We start from the raw sequence: 10,563 nt of genomic DNA, 5'->3' as shown, positions 1-10,563 counted from the left end.
GTTGACCTGTACATAAAGGTAGAAGGACATGTTATTGAGGGCCGGAAGGGCCTTCGTCTGTGACTCAGGAATTTGCACAACTAGGGGATGTTTAACTTCTCCAGCTGCGTCCTCTTCCTGAGGCCTATCATGTCTGACGCATTGCCAGGACGCTATCTTTAGTGACGGGTTGAATTTCTCCAGCCGACCGAGAACCACCTGCGGGTCCGTCAGTATACCTGGGAACCACGCCGTAGCCTTAACCATCTTCTGGAACAACTCAACCTCACCCACCTAAAGAGATGCGCCTTCCTAAGGTCTTGTCTCGGCCAAAAACTTGTGTACCCAAGCTTTGGCCTCTGAATCCGCTGCCACAAATACAAAGACCCCTTTTCTGCAGAAATGGGTTCTGAATTTAGGCCATTGATCTGGGGACACTCTCTCGAGCGCCCTCTAAGTAGCCCCCCTGAGAAGCTCTAGCTGCTCTGTGGTGAGCAGCGAGTCCGAGTCACTCGTATCCGTCGCCACCACAGTCAGAGGGTCAGTCCTCTGAGCGACCGTCAGTCCAACCCCTAACGACTCCTTGTTCGTCGGCTGCTGGACCCGTTAGGACCCAGCCCCTTTCCCCCCTCCGTCAACTCCCTTCCTCGCAATGAGAATTTATCTTATCTGCAATGATAGCTGTAAGACATTTATAAATTGATGGAAGACAGGCTATCGGCCGAAAGTCAGATTGATTTTGAGCGTCTGGGTTTTTTGGTAACATATACCTAGTACCCTGGAGCTTTAATCGTGACATCAGATCTGGGTGTTTAATGATCTTCTGAAAACACCTGGCCAACGCAAAATGCACACTCGCCAGGTACTTGTACCAGAAGTTGTGCATCATGTCCGTACCTGGAGCTTTCCAATAACTCGCCCTTTTCAAGACCGCTGAAACACCTAAAGCTGTGATGTTTGTAGGTTGCATTTCAGGGTTATTGATTGCACTCGCTTCCTCCAGTTTGAACCACGCAGTGTCCAAATTGCATCTGTTCGTTTTTCCCTAAAGACCCGACTAGTAGTTAGTCATATCTTCCAATTGAGGGACTTCGGTGTCTTGCTGGTTATTTGGCTTTACTCTCAGTTCACGATAGAACCTTCTTTCATCTTTCTGAAAGTTTCGGTTTTGTTGCCTTCGTGCACTACTTTCCTTGTACCGACGCAGTCTTGTAGTAATAACATCAAGTCTCTGTCGTTGGGAATCTATAATCTCATCTAATATTGCTGGTTTAATGTTCATTGCCGTCGTTTTTTCACGCCAAATCAACCTTTTGTTCAATCTCCATTGCTCGGTCTTCTGTGACGTGTAGATTAGTCCTGATGTCCTTCACTTTAGCGATAAGATCTATTAGTGCGACTTTCTGTATATTAGGATACTTTTTAGCAAATTTCGTTCTTAAATTGTATCCTTTTTCCATTTTCGTTTCCAACTTCGCACTTTCGTAATAGAGACGCACCAATTCATCTTTCATTGTGGTATCCCAATTGATGCTCTCCCACGGTATTTATGTCGAGATGGTTGGCTAAAAATAGCTAACGCTAGCCAAAGCATCTTTAGCAGGAACAGTTGATGTTCCATTATTTACCGTTTGTCGCAGATGTACTTGCTGGCCAGCTGTTTAATCAATGAGATCTGTCTGACCATCTCGCAGCTCACCATTGCCACCGTCCCGCATGCTGTGGCGCCCAGCTGTGGCTCAAGGGGCGCCCCGATGATCCTCGGGAAGCAGCAAGCGTTTCAAAATCTTTAATATACTCTCCATTTTTCATTTATGGGTTTTGGTGTTCTACTTAGTCCCTCTCCTCTTCGTAATCAGCTTACTTAGCATGAGAAACCCTGTCAGTAAAAATGCTACAGCCAACATAGCCGTCAAATTATTATTATTATTATTATTATTATTATTATTACACCATTAAGCCATTTCCCTTTCGTGGTAGGCGTGACTCACTCGGTGGGGAAGGGAGTAATGTGAGGAAGGGATATAAAATTTTTAGATTGATCCAGAATTCTCGTGTTATTTATTTAAAGAACAAGTTCGTTCCTCAACACTGCTCCGACCCAGGTTGCTGATCAATCTCTCCAGCAATCGCCCCAAGTGAAGTAGTCAAAAGAAAGTAGTCATGTGAAGTTTTCTACTTGAATCCATTGTTATCCAAGGTATTTTGTTTCAGGCGTCATTCGCTGTACTGACGCTCTTATTATTAACTATTTGCCGCCATACTTTTCTTTCGTGGCATACTTCTCTAGCTTCTTTTACGTTCATGCATTTTTTCATGCAAGCTCTCGTGTTTCTGTCATGGCTTCTTATACCTCTTCTAACTAGGACCTCATTTACACATTCTAATCATTCATTCCGCGGTCTGCCTCTGGGCACGCTGCCATTTACTTTACCTTGGTACACTTGTTTCGTTAGTTGTTCATTTGGCATTCCCTCAACATGCCCGAACCATCTTAATCAATTTCTTTCCCATATGTCGACTATCGTCTCTTCTGTACCAGATTCTTTGAGAATTATCTCGTTACTCACTTTGTCCATCAGAGTTTTTCCGCATATTATACGCAAGAATCTCATGTGAATTGCGTTAATTTTACTCTTATCTTGTTCTTGATAAGTCCATATCTCGCTACCGTATAGTACAGTCGGTACTTATATAGACTTATGTATTGCCAGTTTAGCTTTATTTGACATATTTTTACTTCTGATAAGGAGCCCTGCTCTACCAATAACGTTCTTACCTTCGCTTATGCGTCGATCTAACTCGTCATCTATCTTCCCGTTCCTAGTAAATACGTTACCAAGTTATACGAATTTATCAACTTGTTCAATTCTCTCATCATTTAATACAATGTTGCATATTGTTTTCTCACTTTTTCCTTCGAACGCCATGTTTTTTGTTTTACTTGCATTAATTGTGAGGCCCATGCTATTCATGCTTGCGTTCAGTTTATTCAACATTCTTTGCAAGTCTTTGATTGACTCTGCCATAACATTACACCCTTACACTCGCTTTGCTACCCGTATATATTGTTTTTATAGCTTGTATGAGCCATCTGGTCAGAATGATAGACCATCTGCGTCCGTTGGCTCCGTTTGCAGAAGAAGTGACATCAGCAATGGACCAAGAAACCGTGGAGTGTTTGACGAAGTTGCAGTTGAACTCATTGATTGAAAAATGTAAGGGTAAGTATTGCTATACGTATATGATTTATAGTATTAGAATTTATGTAGGCTATGCGTGGCTTTTAGAGGTTATGAACCGCAAATTTATTGTTATAGGCATTTCAGTTATTTTTCCTTTCTTAATAATCTCATATATTTGTTAATATCCTTTTTAATTGTGCTCCGACTTATGTTGTGATAAATAGTACATTTTATATTTCAAGAAACGCGTTGTGATGCGATATCCCTTTAAACCACTGTCCTACTTTCAAAATTAAAAAAGGGCCGCGAAGGGCAAAGGGCCAAAAACTTAATATTCGATTTTTTCCTAACATAATAAGGGCCTATTTAGGGCTCACTTTCTATCCAACTATAAAATTTACTTTCTAGCCCTTTGTATAAAATATGCAAAGGTGCTGCCAACTTTACTTCAAGTCAGCAGTACCATTCGAGGAATCGGTCAAAAAATAGCTATATCAAATTCCACTTGTCACAGGAATTTCCGGCTTATTTCCGGCGCGAGGTATCCCTTCGAACCTCCGCCCTACCTTCAAAATTAAAAAAAGGCGACGAAGGGCAAAGTTACAAAGTATAAATTATTTAATTCTCTTCCTTGCATTAATAAGGGACTATTTAGGGCTCACGTTCTATCCAACTATGGATTTTACTGCTTAGCCCTTTTTATAAAATATTCCACAGTGTTTCCAGCGTTTCTTTAAACCAGCAGCGCCATTCGAGGAGGAGTTCCGCTGGAACGATCCTAAGTGGCGGATATTTTACACGCTCAGGGAACGTTCCTGGAATATTCCATGCTACTTTTTTTAATATACTTTTTAATGTTGTTAACACTTTTGTTTTAATCAATAGTTTATTTTATCTTTGAAGAAGCGTGTTGTGACGTTAACCTCAAAATGAAAAATTAGAATTGAGTCTGAAGCTTTTTTTTTTGTTTTTCAGAGGAATTCATTGATTATGCAGCGTTAATTTGCCTTTCCAAAGAAGACGTTGAAAAACTTGTGCCACAATTAGGCTTCCAAAATTTTTTTTAGAATTTTCGAGCAATTCCAGAATGGAGATGGTATTTCATAATTTAATTTTTTTAAATTGCTTTTTGTGACATGAAGAATGTCAATTCTGTCACATTTTCTATACTTTAATTTAGTTTAGGCTGCGCTTACATGTCCATGTAGAAGGATGAATTTACTCCAGAAAAATCGTCCAGCTACAGCACACTGTCAGTAGCCGCATGAATTTACTTCAGAAAATTAATCCGCCTAAAGCAGAGTGCCAGTAGCCGGAGGAATTTACCGGAAGAAATTTCCCAGTGGGCACACAAGTTCTAAACTTGTCCTATATACGTCTTTCAACGGACGTCTTCAGGACGTCCTGAGGATCTTTTAAAGAAGTTAAAAGATCTAAAGGATGTTTTAAAAACGTCAAATCATATGACATAGAAGTACATTCTAAGGATGTCTTTAGGACGTCCCTGTGCCCACTGGATTGTCCGGCTACTGATACAATATAATTTTTAAAGACTTTTTTATTATTATGTCATTAGTTTATATGTATATTGTCTGGCCTATTATTTGGCAGATCAATATTGTCACGAAAAAGACGAATTTTAATTTCGGGACGTTTATTTAGTTAGAAATGTATTTCTTGTCTTTTTTGTTAGAAAATATTTTTTTTTTGTCAAAAGTTCCACTAATTGGTTGAAAATTGATGTAATTTGTTGAAACATTCGTCTTTTTTGTTAAAAAAAATTAATCCTCTTGGTTCCAAGTTTCACTGTTTAGTTGAAAATCGATGTAATTTGATAAAAAATTCTTCTTCTTTGGTAGAAAATAATCTTCTTTGTTAGAAAATTTTGGTAAAAAATTGATGTAATTTGTTGCAAATTCATATTTTGTATAGACATTTAATCTTTTGGTTGAAACTCAACTATTTGGTGAGAAATGTATGTATTTTGTTAAAAATCCGTCTTTTTGGTAAAAAATTAATCCTCTTCGTTACAAGTTTAACTATTTGGTTAAAAATTGATGTGATTTGTTCAAAAATTCATCTTTCTTGTTAGAAAATAATCTTCTTTGTTAAAAAAAATCATTTGCTGTATGAATGATATGTTGTTGTTTGCAATATAAAGTATAATAATCATTTTTATATCTTTATAAAATTATGTATATGTATATGTCTCAGCCAACTAATGGGATGGCGCTGCACAACTTAACTAAATCGGATACCGCATTGGATCCACTTGAAGCTTCCCAAATATTTTCTTCTGTTTATTTGCATTACCCTACGAATATGTATTTTTGAGTTTATTTTACTTAAGATACTTAATAAGCTAATCCCTCTGTTATTAGTGCAGTCTCAAATTACATAAAAATGGCTACAAAAAGAGTGCATGTTTTTTTTGTCATAAACAAATAGAATAACTTTGTCAATTTTTACTCAATAGAATTAGATTGAAATTCGTTCGATATGTGATATTTTTTACACATTTTCAACAATAACAAAATCGTACTTCAAGCGGAGTGGGGGCGTTGTTTTTTCTTCCAAAAATTACTGTTACTGGAATATTCAATCTACAAAGCTGTATTTTACATCAATTACAGAATAGGGTGCCTGGACTCATCTGGGATAATCAGTTTCGTGACTAAAGTTAAGTTTTGCATTTGAAGAAAGAAGTATAGGTCCCTGCAATACAAAATACACCTAACTCTCGCTTTCAGTCATGTGTCGGGGGTTGCCTTCAAATAGCCTTGGACTGGTTCAGGGGGTTGAAACGTAAACAGTGATGGCCTCTTGACTCGTTTCTAATTGAAATTATATATATACACATAATGTCGCAACCGCTCTCGCTCTGCTGCCATGAGAAACTGAGGGAGCTAGCAGTTCTACGAAGGGTGTGAACGGGGTGACTGAACGCGAGAGTTGGGTGTAGTTAGAAGACTCCTAACCCAAATTGTACGTAGACTTATTTAATTCTTGTCATATAGATAGTAGTTTAAAATTAGAAAAAGAACTTGGAAGTATGAGTTATTTGTTTCTCAAAAAATCCAGTATTATTATGAACAAAAAATATTTCAAAAGTGATTTTTATGTATTCGGGACATTGTACAAATAAATAAAATAATGATCAAATAAGGAATTTAAACATCCTGTGATATACAATGACATAGTTGGATACTGTTTCCTATATTTTTTGAAAACTGAGATTTTCCTATTTGAAAACCCATGTAAATTTCAAAAACCTGGCGATATGGATTAATGTTGAACGATTTGGCAAGAAGGGTATTTGTTTTTCTGAAAAGTAAACAAATGGGGGGGGGGGGTCGATCTCGAAAGTCGAGTCTTTGGACGGTTGTTGTTCATAACGACAAAATGGTGCCTTATTTTCTTATGGAATGACACATATTATGATTTAAAGCGTTAATAATTTGTAATTTAGGGTTTAGGCTGAACAGAAAGGAATACAATGAGAATTTAAACATCATATCTGTCGCAAGTTGTTTGCGCCGATTAATTCTAAAGGATTCTCTCAACCACACGCTCGAGATGTAGGAGATTTTATGATCTCCGTGGCGTGATATTTTGATTCACGACACCCCGGAAATGAGAATTCGTGACGCGAACGTGCCAGGATCTTCTCAGGTCGGAGAGTATCCATCTAGAACCGCATAAATCATCACAACAAAGCGTCCGTGAGTGTCTGCATTCGAACATTAAAGGGCTCAAAGTTGTACTTTCGCCCGCCTCGAGGGCGCGGGAGCAAACTTACCGAACTCCAAGACCTCTCGCTACTCTAACAATGGGAATTGGAGACAAAAAACACTTCCCAACGATTCACCATTACTAAATGGTAGAATGGAGACACAGAACTTTCCTTTCTCATGGTGTCCAACTTTTAGATTGACCTTTCATACCTTATCATGATGATGGTATATAAAATTCTTAAGATTATTTTGTTCCTAGTCACCTAGTATCTAAAGAAAGACTTTGTTATTGAACTAGCCACCCGGGTAGAAATTATAAATTGGTTCTTAAGAGGCCCTGTCTAGATTTCCTATTTTCTACCCAGGCCCTAAAGTGGCAATCTATCGAGGGCGCAAGCGAAAGCGTCACGCTCAACTAGCGAGGTCATCAGTAGGCAACCCAATGAGGGCCTATTAATAGGGTCTTTATAGAATCTAGATAGTCCCTCAAACTAGCCAAAGTGAAGACTGTGTATTCAGTAAGTGTAGGTGAGTGATTTTTGGGTTTAAAATTAGTGAAATAAAGTGAGAATATTTAAAATTGAATACCGCGAGGATTTTTAAATTTATGAAGGACATTTTTTCTGTGAAAACAGACGCACCCGTCTAACATATAACCTATTTCAAAATAATATTTACGTCAGATAAACTTTATCTTTCGTTAGATAAACGTGATGCAACGTTTTTATCTTTTTGTAATATAAAATTTATTCCTGGAGACTTTTTGTGAAATTTTCCTGATTTGAAACGGTATTGGTCTCATGTACAATAATTATGAAGGGCGGCATTCAATTCGAAACATTAAAATTAAATTTTTAGTTAAGACTTATTTCTTTTGATTTAAAGAAATATAACTAAAAAAGTAATTGATTTGAAATAAAATCAAAAGTTCAAAAAGAAGAATGACTTAAAGCAATTCACTGTCGACGAACTCATACCGGAAGAAATTCTGGTCCAGCAAAGAATAAATAGTCTCCTTTGGCGGATGCCGTCATCGGCGGGTGGTCGTTGAAAATCCTTGGACCCCCATACACAATAATTCTATACATATAGTATATACTGTATAAACGAAAGAATGAAAAGAAGAGAAAAGAAAAGATCGAATCGATTCCGATTGCATAATGTAAGGCAGCTCCGTCAGTCAATTTATCGGGATGTCACTGTCCATAGCTTGTTGAAACATGCTGTTGGAAATGCTGATGTATGCACATCCTGAGGGCAAAACCCTCACGTCAAAAAGTTGTCATGTGTCTAGCGACAGTGAACCGGAAATTATAGTTATTCGAAACAACCAATCAGTATTATTGTTGATATATTATTAATTTAAAATATAACAGCTATAAGATAATCTTATGCAAATGATCTGCTACAGTTTCGAAATTATATTCTGTAATAAAATTCGCATTTTCTCATGAATTGTTTTCACGAAATTCACTCCAGAACTTCTTAAGAGTGTAGGCTTCAAGTAATTTTGCAGGATGAACTTTCATGTTAAAAAAAAAGCATAATTAATAATAATACCAGGATCTCATAAAAATGAAAAAGTTTTTTCGAGATCTTCATCTTTATTTATGTAATAAAATGAGTTAAACATTTAATATCATCAAAAATTGTGGTTCATCCGGTCTTCAATTTGATCAAGATTCTAAATCTTCGGTTTTTTGTTCTAAAAATATGCGGAAATAGATTTTAAGGGTTTCACAAAGTGTTAAGACACTTTATTTTTAAACTCTTGAAAATTACTTTTGTTTATGACAATTCACTTGAGGCTTGGTAACTGACCAGAACACCCGGAAATTCGGCTTGAATATTGAGCACAGATAAAATGCCGGGAAATAGTCGGGATTTTTTTTCTATAACCTGGAGTTTTTCAGAATAGTTTTTACTTTTGCAATAAATCTCGTCTCGCTATTTGAAAAAATGTGTTTGGAATTATAATTAGTATTAGCAACCATTTACTTTGAAATATCAAAGTTCATTTGAAATTTAGGATTTTAAAGCTAATTTTTCATTTATAAATGAATGGTCCTTTCATTCTGGGTCATAAAAACACGAATATCTCCTAAACTATGGGCAAAATGGGCTTTTCTCTTGCGGGACGTCTTAATTTATATTCTGAAATAATAACATAATTTAATCCCTTGTGCAGAATTTTTACTGCGGTTTATTAAATCACAGACTTCGCAGTATTTGCCCTATTGCCTATCCCCCTCTTTTCTAAAGAAATTCTCCTTTTCTTACTGTTTTCAAGAAATTATCTCCTTATTCACGCCTTTTCGATTAAATTTAAACTTCACCAATAGAAACTAATAAAAAATCCAACTATTTTTGGTTGAATTTAATTATTTTTAATTATAAAACCTACTATTATCTATTATATTTTTGGGTCAAAATGCATCTCTTTTGGTCGAAAATTTAAAGGTACATTAAGCTAGCACCTCCACAATCGAATTTTTGAATTTTTCATAGCTCAGAATTTTGGGTTTCTTTGGGCTTTTTTGGGCTGCAATAAAAATTGTTGGGCTCCTTTACTTTTTTCAAAAAATCAATTTTCTTGTGGAGGTGCCAGCTTACATTAACCCGGCACCTCCACTTCTTTAAATCACTAAGTAATAAAAATTCAATTACACCAGAATTTTGGGCTTTTTTGGGCTCTTAAAATCCGCAACAAAAATTTTCCCCAAACCAACCCTTAACTTCCAAAATTAACCACCTTCAAAAAATTGAAAATTTTCAGTAATTCATTAACGGGATATTTTTGGGCTTTTTTGGGCTCTTCTTGGGCTTTTTTTGGGCTTTTTTTGGCTTTTTTGGGGCTTTTTTTGGGCTCCCAGAAAATAACCGCTTCGATTTTTGGGCTTCAACCCTTAACGTCAAAAATCAACCCACCTAGATACTACTTTGTCAAAAAATCAATTTTTCTAGATTTTTTCAATGGAAATAAAGTCTCTGATTTTTGGGAACCTCAAAAATAACCGCTACGATTTTTGGGCTTCTACCCTTAACGTAAAAAATCAACCCCTCTCTACTACGTAAATACAACTTTGTCTGCAAATAAATTTTTCTAGAATTTTTTAATGGAAATAGAGTCGCTGATTTTGGGGCTCCTCGAAAATACCCGATACGATTTTTGGGCTTCAACCTTTAGTGTCAAAAATCAACCCATCTCTACCACGTAAATACAACTTTGTCTGCAAATAATTTTTTGTAGAATATTTTAATGGAAATAGAGTCTCTGATTTTTGGGCTCTTCGAAAATACACGCTAAGATTTTTGGGATTCAACCCATAACGTCAAAAATCAACCCACGTAGATACTACTTTGTCAAAATATCAATTTTTCTAGAATTTTTTAATGGAAATAGAGTCTTTGATTTTTGGGCTCCTCGAAAATACCCGATATGATTTTTGGGCTTCAACCCTCAACGTCAAAAATCAACCCACGTAGATACTACTTTGTCAAAAAATCAATTTTTCTAGAATTTTTTAATGGAAATAGAGTTTTTGATTTTTGGGCTCTTCGAAAATATCCAATACGATTTTTGGGCTTCAACCCTTCACGTCAAAAATCAATCCCTCTCTACCACGTAAATACAACTTTGTCTGCAAATAAATTTTTGCAGAATT

Source organism: Belonocnema kinseyi, chromosome 3 (assembly GCF_010883055.1).
Source record: "Belonocnema kinseyi isolate 2016_QV_RU_SX_M_011 chromosome 3, B_treatae_v1, whole genome shotgun sequence".
Classification (NCBI taxonomy): Eukaryota; Metazoa; Arthropoda; class Insecta; order Hymenoptera; family Cynipidae; genus Belonocnema; species Belonocnema kinseyi.
Note: the sequence above shows the minus strand (reverse complement) of the source record.